The sequence below is a fragment of the Pristiophorus japonicus genome, chromosome 2 (genome assembly GCF_044704955.1).
Source record: "Pristiophorus japonicus isolate sPriJap1 chromosome 2, sPriJap1.hap1, whole genome shotgun sequence".
Classification (NCBI taxonomy): domain Eukaryota; kingdom Metazoa; phylum Chordata; class Chondrichthyes; family Pristiophoridae; genus Pristiophorus; species Pristiophorus japonicus.
The window spans coordinates 172,470,507-172,488,955 of record NC_091978.1 but is presented as its reverse complement, the minus strand read 5'-3'; the positions used below and the strand labels follow the sequence as shown (position 1 = coordinate 172,488,955).

Below are 18,449 nucleotides of genomic sequence, written 5' to 3'. Positions count from 1 at the left end.
ATGGGAGAAGAAAGTTGCAAAGAAAATTGATAGATTAGGTGAGTGGGCAAAATTGTGGCAGATGAAGTTTGATGTGGGAAAGTGTGAGGTCATCCACTTTAGACTTAAGAAATAGGGGGCCCAAGTTTCGGTGCGCGCCTAGAACGGCGCAGCCCCGACCTGGACGTCCGTTTTTCGCGCCACAAAGTGCGCCTAAAGAAAACTTACCTATTCTCTGGCTCCCTGCAGGTCGTTTGGAGCTCGGCGTAGCGCAGCACAAGCTGTGGGGGGCGGAGCCAGGTCCCTGCGCTGAAAACAGTGCCGGGACCTCTGCACAGGCGCGCTACAGTGGGCGGCGCAAGTGCAGTAGCTCCAGGCGCCCAAAACTGTGTGGGAGGGGCCCGAAGCACACAACCCCTAGCCCTGGCCGAATGGCCTCACTGGGGTTGCGTCGATAAGGCTCCTCCCATGCCCAGCTCCTGCTTCCTCCGGACCCGACCCGACTTGACTCCAGCTCCCGACCTTCCCCCCCCCCCCTTCGCTCCCGACCTTCCCCTCCGCCCCCGCCCCCCCCCCGACCGATCTCCGCCCCCCTCCCGAGCGATCTCCGACCGACCCTCCGCCCCGACCCGCACTCCCGACACCCCCAGACCCCGGACCCGACGCCACCTACCTGTTAATCCGGTAAGTCTAAACTCGAAGTCTTGGGCCCGGCCGGGCCCGGCCCGTTCAGCCTCCCTCTCCTTTCTTTCTCTCTCTTTCTCGCTCTCTCCCTTCTCTCTCTCTCTCTCTCTTTCCCCCCTCCCCTCCCTCCCTTCTCTTCCCCCCCTCCCCTCCCTCCCTTCTCTTCCCCCCCTCCCCTCCCTCCCTTCTCTTCCCCCCCTCCCCTCCCCTCCCTCCCTCCATTCTCTTCCCCCCCTCCCCTCCCTCCCTTCTCTTCACCCCACCCCTCCCCTCCCCTCCCCTCCCTCCTTTCTCTCTCCCCCCTCTCCCTTCCCCTCCTTTCTCACCCCGCCTCCCCTCCCTCCCTTCTCTCCCCTCCCTCCCTTCTCTCCCCTCCCTCCTCCCTCCCTCCCCCCCCTCTCCCCTCCCTCCCTCCCCCCCATCCCCTCCCTCCCTCCCCCTCTTCCCCCCACTCCACCCCCTCTTCCCCCCACTCCTCCACCCCCCTCCTCATCCTCCCCCTCCCCTCCACCCATCCTCCCCCTCCCCTCCACCCCTCGCTGTCAGAATCACAGACACTGACGGACAGAGAGTGAGAGAGACACACATACAGACAGTGAGATAGAGACACTATAGAGACACACGGGTGGGGGGCGTCCCAGCATGCTGTTGGAGGATTCCCAGTGCTGCAGTCAGTAAGTAGAAAATGTTTTGTTTTATTGATTTTTTTTAAATTAATTTTTTATTAATTTTTTTTGATTGATTTAATGGTTGATTTATTGATGTATTTATCATTTATTATTGATGATGACTCTTTTTTGTAAAATTGAAGTGTTTAATATTTGTAAACTTCCCTTTAAACCCCCCCCCCCCCCATTCCCTACGCCTGATTTGTAACCTATGCCTGATTTTCTAAGTGTAGACAAGGTTTTTCTGAGCGTACAAAAATCTACACTTACTCCATTCTAAGTTAGTTTGGAGTAAGTTTTCACTGCCTAAACTTTCAAAACGGGCGTAAGTGGCCGGACACGCCCCCTTTTGGAAAAAAAAATCTGTTCCAAACTGAAACTGTTCTAACTGACTAGAACTGGAGCAAACTAAATGCCGAGAATTGCAATTTCTAAGATGCTCCATTCTAAACCAGTTGCTCCAAAAAAACAGGAGCAACTCAGGCCGAAACTTGGCCCCATAGATCCGAGTATTTCCTAAATGGCGAGAAGCTAGGAACTTTGGATGAGCGGAGAGATTTAAGGGTCCAGATACAGAGATCACTAAAAGCTAGTGGACAAGTACAAAAAATAATTTAAAAGGCTAATGGAATGTTGGCCTTTATCTAAAGAGGTGGAAGTTATGTTACAGCTGTACACAGCTCTGGTTGGATCCCATCTGGAGTACTGCATTCTGTTCTGGACACCGCACTTCATAAAGGACATACTCGTCTTGTGGGGGTACAGCGCAGATTTGCCAGAATGATACCGAGGCTAAAAGGATTAAAAGATATTGGAATCTGGACTAAAATAAGTCATAAAAGAGCAGCTAGAGACCAAAAATATAATAAAAATAGTCAGCAAGGCTAAGTCATGCTTTAACTAACCTGATAGAATTCTTTGAAAAGGAAACGGAAAGAGTAGCCCAGGGTAATGCAGTAGATGTCATATACTTGGATTTTCAAAAGGCCTTTGAAAAGGTACCACATGGTGGGCTCATGACAAAGGTTAGGGCCTGTTGAGTCAGGGGACAAATAGCTGAATGGATAGCAAATTGGCTGAAAAAAATAGAAAGCAGAGAGTAGGGGTAAAGGGAAGTTATTCAGATTGGAGGAAGATAGAAAGTGCTGTTCCACAAGGATCAGTGCCAGATCGTTGATGACTTGGACTTGGGAACAAATATCTCTATCAAAATTTGTCGATTCCCCTCAAGTCCAAATAGCTAACACTGAGGATTACACAACATAATATAAGACCAGTTCCGTTGGGCGTGCCACATTGTTCGCATGCCCGACACAAGACTCCCAAAGCAAGCGCTCTACTTGGAACTTCTGCACGGCAAGCGACCCCCAGGTGGGCAGAGGAAACATTAAAATCTCCTTGATTAAATGCAACATCCTCACCAATACCTGGGAGTCCCTGGCCAAAGACCGCCCTAAGTAAATGAAAATCATCCGGGAGGGTGCTAATCACCTCGAGTCTCGTTGCCGAGAACATGCAAACAACAAGCGCAGGCAGCAGAAGGACCGTGCGGCAAACCAGACTCCCCACCCACCCTTTCCTCCAACGACTGTCTGTCCCACCTGTGACAGAGACTGTAGTTCCCATATTGGACTGTTCGGTCACCTGAGAACTCACTTTTAGAGTGGAAGCAAGACTTCCTTGATTTCGAGGGACTGCCTATGATGATGATGACAAGAAATTATTAGAAAACTCGCAGACTGGGCAGTTAAGTGGCAAATGGAATTTAACAAAGTCAGAGAAATAGAAACATCACCTACACCTTAGAAATAAAAAAAAAAGGGAATGGAGTGGAAGAGCAAAGGGATACTGGTGAACAAATCATTAAAAGCAATATCGCAAGTCAGCAAAGTAATTAAAAATGCACCAGGATTTATTTCTTAGGTTTAGAATTCAAAAGTAATGAGGTTAAGCTAAACATGTATAGGATGGGGGTCAGACCACACCTGGAATACTGTGCACACTTCTGGTCTCCATACTATAAAAAGGACATCAAAGCACTGGAGAAAGTGCGGAAGGATTTACAAGGATGGTACCTGAACTGAGAGATTACATCTATCGAGAAAGATTGAATATGTTAGGGCTTTTGTCTTCAGAAGAGAGAAGACTTACAGGTGACTTGGTAGAGATCTTTCAAATTTAAATGGGTTGGACAGGGTCGATGTGGAGAATCCAAAACTTGGAGCCAGAAATAGAAACATAGAAACATAGAAATTAGGTGCAGGAGCAGGCCATTCAGCCCTTCGAGCCTGCACCGCCATTCAATAAGATCAAGACTGATCATTCTACCTCAGTACCTCTTTCCTGCTTTCTCTCCATACCCCTTGATCCCTTTGGCATAAGGGCCATATCTAACTCCCTTTTGAATATATCTAACGAACTGGACTCGACAACTTTCTGCGGTAGAAAATTCCACAAATTAACCACTCTGAGTGAAGGAGTTTCTCCTCATCTCGGTCCTAAATGGCTTATCCCGTTTTCTTAGACTGTGACCTCTGGTTCTGGAGCTCCCCAGCAATGGGAACATTCTTCCTGCCTCTAACCTGTCCAATCCCATCAGAATTTTTGTATGTTTCTATGAGATCCCCTCTCTTTCTTCTAAACTCCAGTGGATACAAGCCCAGTCGATCCAGTCCCCCCTCATATGTCAGTCCTGCCATCCCGGGAATCAATCTGGTGAATCTTCACTGTACTCCCTCAATAGCAAGAACGTCCTTCCTCAGATTAGGGAACCAAAACTGAACACAATATTCCAGGTGTGGCCTCACCAAGGCTCTGTACAACTGCAGTAAGACCTCCCTGCTCCTACACTCAAATCCTCTAGCTATGAAGGCCAACATGCCATTTGCCTTCTTCACCGCCTGCTGTACCTGCATGCCAAACTTCAATGACTGATGTACCATGACACCCAGGCCTTGTTGCGCCTCCCCTTTTCCTAATCTGTCACCATTCAGATAATATTCCGTCTTCCTGTTTTTGCCACGAAAGTTGATAACCTCACATTTATCTACATTATACTGCATCTGCCATGCATTTGCCCACTCACCTAACCTGTCCAAGTCACCCTGCAGTGTCTCAGCATCCTCCTCACAGCTCACACCGCCACCCAGCTTGGTTTCATCTGCAAACTTGGAGATATTACATTTAATTCCTTCATCTAAATCATTGATGTATATTGTAAATAGCTGGGGTCCCAGCACTAAACCCTGCGGCACCCCACTGGTCACTGCCTGCCATTCTGAAAAGGACCCGTTTATTCCGACTCTCTGTTTCCTGTCTGCCAACCAGTTCTCTATCCACGTCAATACATTACCCCCAATACCATGTGCTTTAATTTTGTACACTAATCTCTTGTGTGAGAGCTTGTCAAAAGCCTTTTGAAAGTCCAAATACACCACATCCACTGGTTCTCCCTTGTCCACTCTACTAGTTACATCTTCAAAAAATTCTGGAAGATTTGTCAAGCATGATTTCCCTTTCATAAATCCATGCTGACTTGGACCGATCCTGTCATTGCTTTCCAAATGCGCTGTTCATCTTTAATAATTGATTCCAACATTTTCCCCACCACCGATTCAGGCTAACCGATCTATAATTCCCCATTTTCTCTCCTTTTTCAAAATAGTGGTGTTACATTAGCTATCCTCCAATCCATAGGAACTGATCCAGAGTCTATAGAATGTTGGAAAATGACCACCAATGCATCCACTATTTCTAGGGCCACTTCCTTAAGTACTCTGGGATGCAGCCTATCGGGCCCTGGGGATTTATCGGCCTTCAATCCCATCAATTTCCATAACACAATTTCCTGACTAATAAGGATTTCCTTCAGTTCCTCCTTTTGGCTACATGCTCGAACCCCTAGTATTTCCGGTCTGCCATTTCTTTGTTCCGCATTATAAATTCACCTGATTCTGTCTGCAAAGGACCAACGTTGGTCTTCACTAATCTTTTTCTCTTCACATATCTATCGAAGTTTTTGCAGTCAGTTTTTATGTTCCCTGCAAGCTTCCTCTCATACTTTATTTTCCCCCTCCTAATTAGACCCTTTGTTCTCCTCTGCTGAATTCTACATTTCTCCCAGTCCTCAGGTTTGCTGCTTTTTCTCGCCAATTTATATGCCTCTTCCTTGGATTTAACACGATCCCTAATTTACATAAGAACATAAGAACATAAGAATTAGGAACAGGAGTAGGCCATCTAGCCCCTCGAGCCTGCTCCGCCATTCAACAAATTCATGGCTGATCTGGCCGTGGACTCAGCTCCACTTACCCGCCCGCTCCCCATAACCCTTAATTCCCTTATTGGTTAAAAATCTATCTATCTGTGATTTGAATACATTCAATGAGCTAGCCTCAACTGCTTCCTTGGGCAGCGAATTCCACAGATTCACAATCCTCTGGGAGAAGAAATTCCTTCTCAACTCGGTTTTAATTTGGCTCCCCCGTATTTTGAGGCTGTGCCCCCTAGTTCTAGTCTCCCCGACCATTGGAAACAACCTCTCTGCCTCTATCTTGTCTATCCCCTTCATTATTTTAAATGTTTCTATAAGATCACCCCTCATCCTTCTGAACTCCAACGAATAAAGACCCAGTCTACTCAATCTATCATCATAAGGTAACCCCCTCATCTCCGGAATCAGCCGAGTGAATCGTCTCTGTACCCACTCCAAAGCTAGTATATCCTTCCTTAAGTAAGGTGACCAAAACTGCTTGCAGTACTCCAGGTGCGGCCTCACCAATACCCTGTACAGTTGCAGCAGGACCTCCCTGCTTTTGTACTCCATCCCTCTCGCAATGAAGGCCAACATTCTATTCGCCTTCCTGATTACCTGCTGCACCTTTCAAACTAACTTTTTGGGATTCATGCACAAGGACCCCCAGGTCCCTCTGCACCGCAGCATGTTGTAATTTCTCCCCATTCAAATAATATTCCCTTTTACTGTTCTTTTTTCCAAGGTGGATGACCTCATATTTTCCGACATTGTATTCCATCTGCCAAACCTTAGCCCATTCGCTTAACCTATCTAAATCTCTTTGCAGCCTCTCTGTGTCTTCTACACAACCCGCTTTCCCACTAATCTTTGTGTCATCTGCAAATTTTGTCCCTTCTTCCAGGTCATTTATGTATATTGTAAACAGTTGTGGTCCCAGCACCGATCCCTGTGGCACACCACTAACCACCGATTTCCAACCCGAAAAGGACCCATTTATCCCGACTCTCTACTTTCTGTTAGCCAGCCAATTCTCGATCCATGCTAATACATTTCCTCTGACTCCGCGTACTTTTATCTTCTGCAGTAACCTTTTGTGTGGCACCTTATCGAATGCCTTTTGGAAATCTAAATACACCACATCCATCGGTACACCTCTATCCACTATGCTCGTTATATCCTCAAAGAATTCCAGTAAATTAGTTAAACATGATTTCCCCTTCATGAATCCATGTTGCGTCTGCTTGATTGCACTATTCCTATCTAGATGTCCCGCTATTTCTTCCTTAATGATAGCTTCAAGCATTTTCCTCACTACAGATGTTAAACTAACCGGCCTATAGTTACCTGCCTTTTGTCTGCCCCCTTTTTTACACAGAGGCGTTAACCATGGTTGAGCTACCTTCCCCTTTTTATTTTTACTCCAGACAGGGATGTACAATTGTTGAAATTCATCCATGTAATCTATAAATGTCTGCCATTGCCTATCCACTGTCAACCCTTTAAGTATCACTTGCCAGTCTATCCTAGCCAATTCACATCTCATACCATCGAAGTTACCTTTCCTTAAGGTCAGGACCCTCGTCTCCGAATTAACACTATCACTCTCCATCTTAATAAAGAATTTTACCATATTATGGTCACTCTTCCCCAGAGGGCTTCGCACAACAAGATTGCTAATTAGTCCTCCCTCATTACACAACATTCAGCCTAGGATAGCCAGCTCTCTAGTTGGTTGCTCGATATATTTAATATTTATGAGATAGTTACTAATAATTCCAATAGGAAAATAAGAAGACATTTCTTTATTCGGGAGAGTGGTTAGAATGTGGAACTTGCTGCCACAGGAAGTGGTTGATGGAATGGGAGGAGACTTGTGTGCAGTATAAACACCAGCACATACTAACTAGTTGGGTCGAATGGCCTATTTCTATGCTGTATATTCTATATAAAATTATGAGGACCGGTTGAATAGACTAAGCTTGTATTCCCTTGAGTGTAGAAGATTATGGAGTTATCTAATTGAGGTGTTAAAGGATTTAATGGAGATGGAGTTAAGATAGATCAGCCATGATCTAATTGAATAGCGGAACAAACTTGAGGGGCTGAATGACTTACTCTTGTTCATATGTTCCTACGACAGCTTTTCAATGCACTGCTAAGTATTTTTTTTATTTTGACCACATCTGAAGATTAAAATGGTCGTGGCAAGTTAAATGTTTGTACTTGTCAGGCTAATACAACAACAATAACTTGTATTTATATAAGCGCCTTTAATGTAGTAATCTGTTTCCTTTAAGATAATAAGATGCACATTATTAAATAGCTTGAGTCACTAGATGATGTAGTGTGCAAAAATTGGCTTGGGTGAGTAAACAGTATAAGCAAAGAAGAAAGGAGGACTTGCATTTATATAGCATCTTTCACGACCACCAGACGTCCTAAAGTGCTTTTACAGCCAAATAAATAGTTTTTGAGGTGTAGTACTGTTGTAATGTCGGAATCGCAGCAGCCAATTTGCACACAGCAAGCTCCAACAAACAGAAGTGTGATAATGACCAGATACTCTGTTTTAGTGATGATGATTCAGGATTAAATATTGGCTAGGACACTGGGGATAACATGCATGCTCTTCTTTGAAATATTGCCATGGGATCTTTTACGCCCACCTGAGACAGCAGAAGGGGCCTCGGTTTAACGTCCCATATGAAAGACAGCGGGGCTGAAATTCACCGTCCCTAAAAGGGACGGCTACCGCGGAGTTTGGGCAGTCGACCGAAAAAATCGATCGGTCGCTGTGGTCGGGTACTTTTCCCTCCCCGAGCCATATTCAGATCGGGGAGGATTTCTGCGGTGTTCACTTCCGCCGGAAACGGCACGGTGAAGCCGCAGTGAAGGAGGGTTTCCAGCAGAGAGGGAAGCGGCGTGCGTGCGGCTGGAAAGGGACTAGCACAGCGAAATTCATGGAGGAAAAGGTAGGACTTTTCCCGACAGTGCCCCCCGCGATGTTTTCCATGTGGTGCTCGAATGCGACACCGTTGGTAGGTAAAAAGTGTTATTACTTATTATTGTTTTTATTTCATTTTCCTTGGTCCGCTGTATTTATCTCTTGATATGGTTTCATTAATTATTATTGGTTTTTATTTCATTTTCCATAGTCCACTGTATTTATCTCTTGATATGGTTTCATTAATTATTATTGTTTTTATTTCATTTTCCATGGTCCACAGTATTTATCGCTTGATACAGTTTTATTAATTGTTTTGGTTCCATTAAACCTGCTGAGTGCTGCTCAGAGGTTTGCACATATCCCTGTACTTTTGTACAACTTTCAGGTCTGACTCTTTAGTGGCCTTCAGAGACCTGCTTGGCAGGATTCACTCTGAGGATGAGAGGAGTGTTGGCATGCAGGAGAAGGCATCGCAGTCAGCACCGTGCAGACAGCCAGTGGGCAAGGGAGGCAGCAGCCATGATTCGTTCATTCTGTGCCAGACCAGTGTGCCCGCAGTCTTCACTGGCCCAAATCAGGATTGCAGTTGGCTGCTTGGGGACAAGGGATATCCCCTGTGGCTGCTCACTCCTCTCCAGGGCAGCGCCAGAGCACGCATACAATGACGCTCATTGTGCCACCAGGTGCATTATCGAGCAGTGCATAGACATCCTTAAGCAGAGATTCCGGTGCCTGCACCGCTCTGGTGGCGCCTTGCATTACTCTTCTCAACGGGTCTCCATAATTGTTGTGGTCTCCTGCATGCTGCATAACCTGTCCATCATGAGGGGACAGCCGCTGGAGGTCAAACCAGCAGTACCACCTGAGGAGGAGGATCTCCATCGCCCCAGAGCTCGGAGGCGTCAACCCATCGCCACCCTGGAAGGGCCGGGTGCAGACTGGCCAGCACCCTCCTTGGAGGGTGCGTCCTAAAATATATGGAGGTGCCTGACACCTCCCCTGCAATCTCCCTCCATGCATTATGTACTGCCTGTCTGCCAGGTCTCCCCACGTCAGGAAGCAGTATTCTTCTTCTGTCCTCCACACTGTCCATCAGTGACTCCTGCTCAATATCAGTGAACCTGGTGGCTCTCCTTGCACCTCTTAGACCAGCCATCCTTCCAAACTCCTTCCTCCCTCAGGGCCTTGCTGCAAACCCTAGCAGTTGGCTCATTAGAAACCCTTACCTGAATGCTGAGTTTCTCAGAAGTGATAACGCTCAAATTAAGACAGTCACACCGCTGAAAAATCTACTATAGAAGGGTTCATTAGCACTGGAACCCAGTTGTTCACTTTTGGAGCTGAATATGGGGTATAAAATTTTGGTGCTAATGGCCACAAAAAGGTTGGGGGAGTACCAGCAATTTTGGGCCCAACACCTCCGACAGTGCAGCACTCCGTCAGCACTGCACTTAGTGCCAGCCGAGGTTTTTGTGCTCAAGTGTTTGGAGTGGGACTTGAATCCACAACCTCCTGACTCCGAGGCAAGGGTGCTACCAACTGGGCCATGGCTGACACAGCAGCAGCTCATATTGAAGGAATTTTTAGAAGTAATCAACTGTGATGAAGAATTGGAGAGGAAATCCACTAATCTAGCAAAAGGTGATAAAATAGATTAAGCAGTTTGTATTCAGTGCTGTCAGCAATGGCTATTGGGGAAAAGTTTAATGAAATGCATAAGTAATTATCACTGAGATGATTGATGCTATTGGATGTCTGACATTGAATGTTGTTGAATAGCTGCTCAGAGATCTAGATGAACCATCTTACCAAACAAAACAAAATCAAGTTCAATGGAGGAACATAGCTCCAGTGATGAGAGTGTTAAACCTAAAATTCATTTATCTTGCAGTCATCTTTGTCTGTTTGAAATGAATATTGATTTTTATGTAATTAAAGAAGGTATAAGCAGTCACCAGTTCAATCCTGTGAAAATTGTTACAGATGAAGAAATTTCTGACCGGATCTCTTCCCTCTCCTTCCCCCCACGCCTCCTGGACAGACACCTACCTGTGGTTGCGGCCTCTTATCCAGTGTTCCCCATGACTGAAGAAAAGCCTGTCAATCAGGCTGACTTCCAGGCGGGGAACCTGTCCATGATGTCACTCACATGCTGTGGAGTTAAAAGCTCCGCAGCTTATGGGGAAAATCGCACTGTACTGACCCCCCACTCCTCCCGCCCCTGGTGGGTCCAAACATAAAAATTACGGCCATGGTTTTTGAGATCTAATTTTTGTCCAGTTTTGATTTATGGAGAATGATCTTATCTTCTTCTTTTCACAATAGAATAGACAGCATAGCCATCCACTACACTTGCCCAGATTCAAATATAGCTACGGACACAATACTAAAATTATGAGAGCCGACTTTATTGGAAGTGGGGTCTACTGGAACCTAGAGCTAAGCATCTGAATGTTTTCTCTGGTCTAATTAAAATAAAGGAGACTCTATGCTGGTGTACTTGAGGCCAACTGTTGGTCACAGTCACAAAAGCAACAATAGCTTGCCTTTACATATCACCTTTAATGTTGAAAAATATCCCATCAGCTTCACAGAGGCATAATTTTTAAAAAATGGCTGCCCAGCCAAAGAATAAGATATTTGGAACAGTGGCCAGAAACTTTGTTAAACAGATGAATTTTAAGGATAGTCTTAAAAGAGAAGATGGGGTTAGGGAGAGAACGCTAGAGGCTGGGATCTAGGCAGTTAAAGGCACAACCGCAGTTGGTGGGGCAAAGGGAGGAGGGGATGCACAAAAGACTAGAGTCTGATGAATAGAGTACTGGGAGAGTGTATGACTGGAAGAAGTTACATAGATAGGGAAGGGTGAGACTATGAAGGGATTTAAATAAGAGAATGAAAATTTTAAATTGGAGGTGTTGTGGGACCATGAGCCAATGTAGGTTAGCGAGGGCAGGGATAATGGATGAGTAGTCGAGTCTCGAGGCAACCAAGGAAATGTTTGAGAGAGCTAAAGATGATGGCTTGTATCTTCCCAATGTTTAGACAGATGAAATTATGGATCATCCAATTCTGGATATTGGACAAGCAGTCTAACTGCACAGAGACAGAGAGAGGTGGTGAAGAGCTAGAGCCAGATATTATCAGCATACATGTGAAGCTGATGTCATATAGAAAGAAAGAAAGAAAGACTTACATTTGTATAATGCCTTTCACGACCACCGGACGTCTCAAAGCGCATTACAGCCAATGAAGTACTTTTGCAGTGTACTTACTGTTGTAATGTGGGAAATGCGGCTGGCAATTTGCACACACACACTCCCACAAACAGCAATGTGTTAATGACCAGATAAACTGTTTTTGTTATGCATATCTATAGATGATGTGGCCATGTAGAGGAGGAGAAGCAGGTGGAGATGTGTAGGCTGAAATTGAATAGGTAAAAATGGAACCAGGCAATAGCAGTCCAACAGAGCTCAAAAATGGAGGAGAGGTATTGCAGGAGGATGGTGCGGTTAACCTTGTCAAAGAGTGCAGAGAGGATGCTGAGTGATAATACACCACAATCACAGTCACAGACGATGCAATTGGTGACTTTGGTTAGGACTGTTTCAGTACTATGGCAGGGGCGGGAACTTGATTCGAGAGATTCAAACGTGAAGTTGCGGGAGAGTTGCATAACAATTTATGAGATGACAACATGTTCAGGGACTTTGGGGTGGCAAAGCTGGTTAGAGATGGGCGGTATGTTGCAAAGATAGTGAGGTCATAGGTGGTTTTTTTGAGGAGTGGTTGGAAGGGGTGGGAGTAGTATATGAGCAGAGGGAATGCGGTCAAGGGAGCTGGACTTGGGTCTCATGGACTGGATGATCTCAGAGGGCCAAAGGTAGGAGGAAATATGGACACTTCCTGGGACTTAAAGCTGCCAACACTATTTAATTGCCAGGAACTGATAAAGTCCCATTAGCAAGCCAGAAAGATTTTGTTTATAGGTAATAGGTCAGAACTTTTAGCTGGACACCTTCTGATGAATAATGTTTTAAAATTAATGTACGTGTCAGAAGCTTTGAATTTCATGACAGTGCTTTTCATGTTTCTTTAAAGCTTCTATTCTCTGAATTAATTTATGTTGCTGAGCCAAGGTTAGGAAGACAGTTGCACCCCAAGGACTAGACACCTCTGTAGTCTGCCTGGAAGGGAACTGGTAGGAAAACAGCATCATGATGACTAGCAGTAGATGGAGGAATATTGAAACGTGGATATGGAAAAGGATGGTATAGCTGGTTTGACCATAAGGCTTTGCTTTTTATTCCAGGTGGTATGGAGCAGATGTACAGGGAGGCTTCCTACTGTTTGGAAAGGAGAACAGTTATTAGTGGCTCTAATTAGAGGCCCCTGTATGATCTGGGACAGTGGAAAAAGTTTTTAAATTGTCATAGTCTTATGGGAGGCATGACATTATCTCATCAGTCCTCAAAACATTTTTTCCTGACTATAAGACATTCATATGTTTAAAGCTAATTTCTATTGAAGACAGTATCATCTTTTGTGAGGGGAGAAAGTGTGGTTAAGGAGACATAATGGGCTCAATTTTGGCCAGGAGTTGCTCGTTTTTTTTTTGGAGTAACTTGGTTTTTCTGGCGTAACTTAAAAATCCCCATTTTCCACAATCAATTTGCACCAGCGTGAGTTAGTTACGATTATTTTAGTTTCGTTTTTTTTCTCAAAAGGGGGCGTTACCAGCCACCTACACCAGTTCTGCCCATTTAGGCAACTTTGGTCAGCTAATAGTTACTCATTTCTACTTAGGCCAGTGTATGTGGCCACTTCAGAAAATTCTTGCGAAGAGTTAAAGAAATCGGCGCAGGTAGTTACATCGGAGGCAATTCGGCCTGGGATAGAGGCGGGAAACGGAGAGGACCTGTTTGCACCTAAACCAGCAAGCCTTACAAACCACCAAACCTTACAAACAAAAAGTAATAAGAATTCAATAAGAAATAAAAAATTGAACTAAGCCCTACCTTCATTTTCAACTCTGCCCGGGAAAGCAGTGGGCCGGCCGGTGCGGCGGGCCACTTGGGCAGGGCTAGTTCTCCTACCTGGATGATTTCTATCAGTTCTCCTGCCCGCCCGCCCCTAGCCCTGGCCGAGTGGCCTCCCGGTGCGATATAGATGTGTGCCAATTAATTCGGTTTTTCTTTTTTAACAATTGCTTCACCTGGTCACTTTATTAATCTGCTGAAGGATTAAAAGCTCATCTGTCTCAAAGGTTTTAAACAAGGAATGTATGAAAGTTCAGACTTCCAGTGTGATAGTGTGCCTTTGTTTTATTCTGTAAGCTACGAAAGGGCCAACTACTGGAATGACCCTGCACATCTGTGTGTGTATGTGTGAGAGTGAAGTGCTCACAGCTGAACTGCTTTCCCTGTGTGCGCGACATTTAGTGCAGCGTTACACTTGCGAGAAAATGCAAGATCATCCAGGCCGAGTGGCCTCCCGGTGCGATCGATTTCTTCAAAATTGCACCGGGAGGCCACTCGGCCTGGGGTAGGGGCGGGAACGATTCCAGTGGCTGGCATCGGATCCCACAGAGTGGCTGCAGCAAGATGTGGAGAGGCTGGAGGCGAGGAGCTACTGCACATGCGCGGACACTCCACTACGCATATGCAGACGTCCCGGCACAGTTTTTGGTGCAGGACGCTGGCTCCACTCCCGACTTGACTGGCCACGCTGCGCGACCACGGGAAGAGGCCGGACAGCGGCCAAAGTGGGAAGGAAATTTTTCACCATACTTCTGAACAGAGAAAAGCGGCGCAACTCCGGTAAGTGCGCCGAAAAACGGGCTGTGCCAAAATTGAGCCCAATATATGGTCAGGACATTTCTGTACTGATTGCTGGCTATGCTGGATCAGCAGAATAATAGCCAATTCTCCCTCTATGCAAGGCTGATTGCAGCAAGCAATACACCAGAAGATATTGAATAATTAAAAGGTATATAAAAATGTGGTACAATCAAATTCAATAACAAATAATCCCAGAGACGTGTATAAAAGTGCACTGATATCCATCGTGTTGTGTGGCTGTCAACAGTCAACAAGCTCCCCGCTGGAGTGGAGCTAAACTACAGAACCAGTGGGAACCTGTTCAACCTTCGCCGTCTCCAGGGCAGGTCCAAGACCACCCCAACCTCTCGTCGAGCTACAGTATGTGGACACTGCCTGTGTCTGCGCGCATAGAGGCTGAACTCCAGGACATAGTCGACATATTTACTGAGGTGTACGAAAGCATGGGACTTACGCTACACATCCATAAGACAAAGGTCCTCCACCACACTGGTTCAATGAAGAATGCAGAAGAGCATGCCAGGAGCAACACCAGGCAAACCTAAAAATGAGATGCCAACCTGGGGAAGCTGCAACACAGGACTACATGCATGTCAAACATCGGAAGCAGAATGCAATAGACAGAGCTAAGCGATCCAACAGCCAATGGATTAGATCAAAGCTCTGCAGTCCTGCCACATCCAGTCGTGAATGGCGGTGGTTAATTAAACAACTAACGGGAGGAGCAGGCTCTATGAATATCTCCATCCTCAATGATGGTGGAGACCAGCATGCGAGTGCAAAAAACCAGGCTGGATCATTAGTCCGGACCTCATGTTACCTGTCCAGTAACAGACCACTCTGCTACTGTTCCCGGTCATGGCTGATCTTTGACTTCAACTCCACTTTCCTGCCCGATCCCCATCCCTTGGTGTCCCTCAAGTCCAAATATCTATCGATCTCAGCCTTGAATATACTCAATGATTCAGCATCCACAACCCTTTGAGGTAGAGAATTCCAAAGATTGAATTCTGAGTGAAGAAATTCCTCTTATCTCAGTCTTAAATGGCCGACCCCTTATCCTGAGACTATGCCCCTAGTTCTAGACTCTCCAGCCAGGGGAAATAACCTCTCAGCATCTACCATGTCAATCCCTCTCAATCGTTTGGGCTAGAAATTGGGGCTATAACTTTTGAAGAAGCGCAAAAGTATAGCCAGGCGGAAACGTTTTTTTGCTCCCGGGAACGTCTGCTTTAGTGCGCCAAGACGGAAGTGAAATGCTAAATCAAGTGCTATCACTTCCCTTAGAATGTTACAGTGAGTGAGAGGAGAGCTAGCGGCAGAGCGCTGAACAATGTTCAATGCAGTGCTGCCGTCTTTGGAGGCTCCTTCCTACGTTTAAAAGGAAGTGTCAATGATGGATTCTATCACTATTCATGTTTTGTCTGTTGGGCCATGGGACCTGCGCTACGTGCATAGCAGCCCAAAGTATTCTAAGAGAGTGCAGGGATGAGGAATCACGGTGTGAAAAAAACTGAGGAGGCACCAGACTGGGAAGTGAAATAAATGTTGCCCTACCTGACCACCACTGCCATTAATTAGCACTCTCCAAGCGACCAGTCGAGGTGACAATGCATCCAGAAGTCCAGAACCAGGGGACATAGTCTTGGAATAAGGGGTAGGCCATTTAGGACTGAGATGAGGAGAAACTTCTTCACTCAGAGAGTTGTTAACCTGTGGAATTCCCTGCCGCAGAGAGTTGTTGATGCCAGTTCACTGGATATATTCAAGAGGGAGTTAGATATGGCTCTTATGGTTAAGGGGATCAAGGGGTATAGAGAGAAAGCAGGAAAGGGGTACTGAAGGAATGATCAGCCATGATCTTATTGAATGGCGGTGCAGGCTCGAAGGGCCGAATGGCCTACTCCTGCACCTATTTTTCTATGTTTCTATGCATCCTGCAGCTGCCATTGTTGACACCTGACGATGCTGCAGGGGGCGGGAGAAAATATCGCATCCAGGGTGCTGTGCACCGGATGATGTCACGATCTACGGGGCGCAAAAGAGCGAGGCAGTAAGTGTTAGCGCCAGCGTAAAACCGCCAGGAAAGTTTGCATGTGTCAGTGAATTCGCCGCGCCCATTCGGTAGCCCCTTAGTGCCCCGCTACCACCCCCCGCAGGTGCCAACGGGAGGCGCAAACCAGGCGGATTTCTCCCCCTTTATGGTTTCAATGAGATCACCTCTCATTCGTCTAAACTCCAGACAGTATTGGCCCAGTATGCTCACTCTATCCTCACAGGACAACCCTCACATCCCAGCAATCAATCTGGTGGACCTTTGTTGCACCGTCTCTAAGGCAAGTATATCCTTCCTCAGATAAGATCAAAACTGTGCATAGTACTCCAGGTATGGTCTCACCAAAGCCCTGTATAATTATAGAAAGACTTCCTTACTCTTATACTCCAACCCCCTTGCAATATAAGCCAATATGCGATTTGTCTTCCTAATTGCTTGCTGTAACTGCATGCTAACTTTGTGTTTCCTATACGAGGACACGCAAATCTCTCTGAACACCAACATTTAATAGTTTCTCACCATTTAAAATGATTCTGTTTTTCTATTCTTCCTACCAAAAAAAAAACTCACATTTTCTCACATTATACTCCACTTGTTTGTTGCCTTAGTGCCCACTCACTTAACCTGACTATATCCCTTTTCAAGCTCTTTGTATCCTCCTCACAGCTTACTTTCCCATCTAGCTTTGTATCATCAGCAAACGTGGATACATTGCGCTCAGTTCCTTCATCTAAGTCATTAATACAGATTGTAAATAGCTGAGGCCCAAGTACCGATTCTTGTGGCACTCCTCTACTCTGCCAATCAGACTACTTTCTGTTTTCTGTCTATTAACCAATCATAGAATCAAAGAAGTTTACAGCATGGAAGGAGGCCATTTCGGCCCATCATGTCCATGCCAGCCAACAAGAGGCTATCCAGCCTAATCCCACTTTCCAGCTCTAGGTTTGTAACCCTGCAGGTTACGGCACTTCAAGTGCACATCCAAGTACTTTTTTAAATATGGAGAGGGTTTCTGCCTCTACCACCCTTTCAGGCAGTGAGTTCCAGACCTCTACAACCCTCTGTGAAGAAATTTCCCCTCAAATCCCCTCTAAACCTTCTACCAATTACTTTCAATTTATCCTCCCTGGTTGTTGACCCCTCTGCTAAGAAAAATAGTCCCTTTCTATCTATTATATCTAGGCCCCTCATAATTTTATACACCTCAAATGAGGTCTCCCCTCAGCCTCCTCAGTTCCAAGAAAAACAAACCCAGCCTATCCAATCTGTCCTTATAGCTAAGATTTCCACTCCCGGCAACATCCTCGTAAATCTCCTCTGTACCCTCTCCAGTGCAATCACGTCTTTCCTGTAATGCAGTGACCAGAACTGCACGCAGTACTCCAGCTGTGACCTAACCAGTGTTTTATACAGTTCAAGCATAACTCTCCTGCTCTTATATTCTGTGCCTCGGCTAAAGGCAAGCATATTCCGTATGCCTTCTTAACCACTTTATCTACCTGGCCTGCTACCTTCAAGGTTCTGTGGACATGCACTCCCAGGTCCTTTTATACACTTCACTGTCCTACCATTTAATGTATATTCCCTTTCCTTGTTAGCCCTCCCAAAATGCATTACCTCACACTTCTCCGGATTAAATTCCATTTGCCACTGTTCTGCCCACCTGACCAGTTAATTGATATTTTCCTGCAGTCCGCAGCTTTTTTTGTCATTATCAACCAGACAGCATATTTTTGTATCATCTGCAAACTTCTTAATCATACCCCCTATATTCAAATCTAGATCATTGATGTATATCACAAAAAGCAAGGGACCCAGTACTGAGCCCTGTGGAACCCCACTGGAAACATTCTTCCAGTCACAAAAACACCCATCAACCATTATCCTTTGCTTCCTGCCTCTGAGCCAATTTTGGATCCAATTTGCCACTTTGCCTTGGATCCCATGGGCTTTTATTTCCCTATCCAGTTTTAAAATTTATTCATTCACGGGATGTGGGCATCACTAGCAATTA

General features: G+C 45.7%; 1 protein-coding gene across 1 annotated transcript in view; it reads left to right on the top strand.

Moving 5' to 3' along the window:
* Nucleotides 1-18,449, top strand: part of LOC139232761 (putative methyltransferase NSUN7) — a 265,021-nt gene that overhangs the window by 146,552 nt on the left and 100,020 nt on the right. The gene's annotated exons all lie outside the window — the stretch shown is intronic.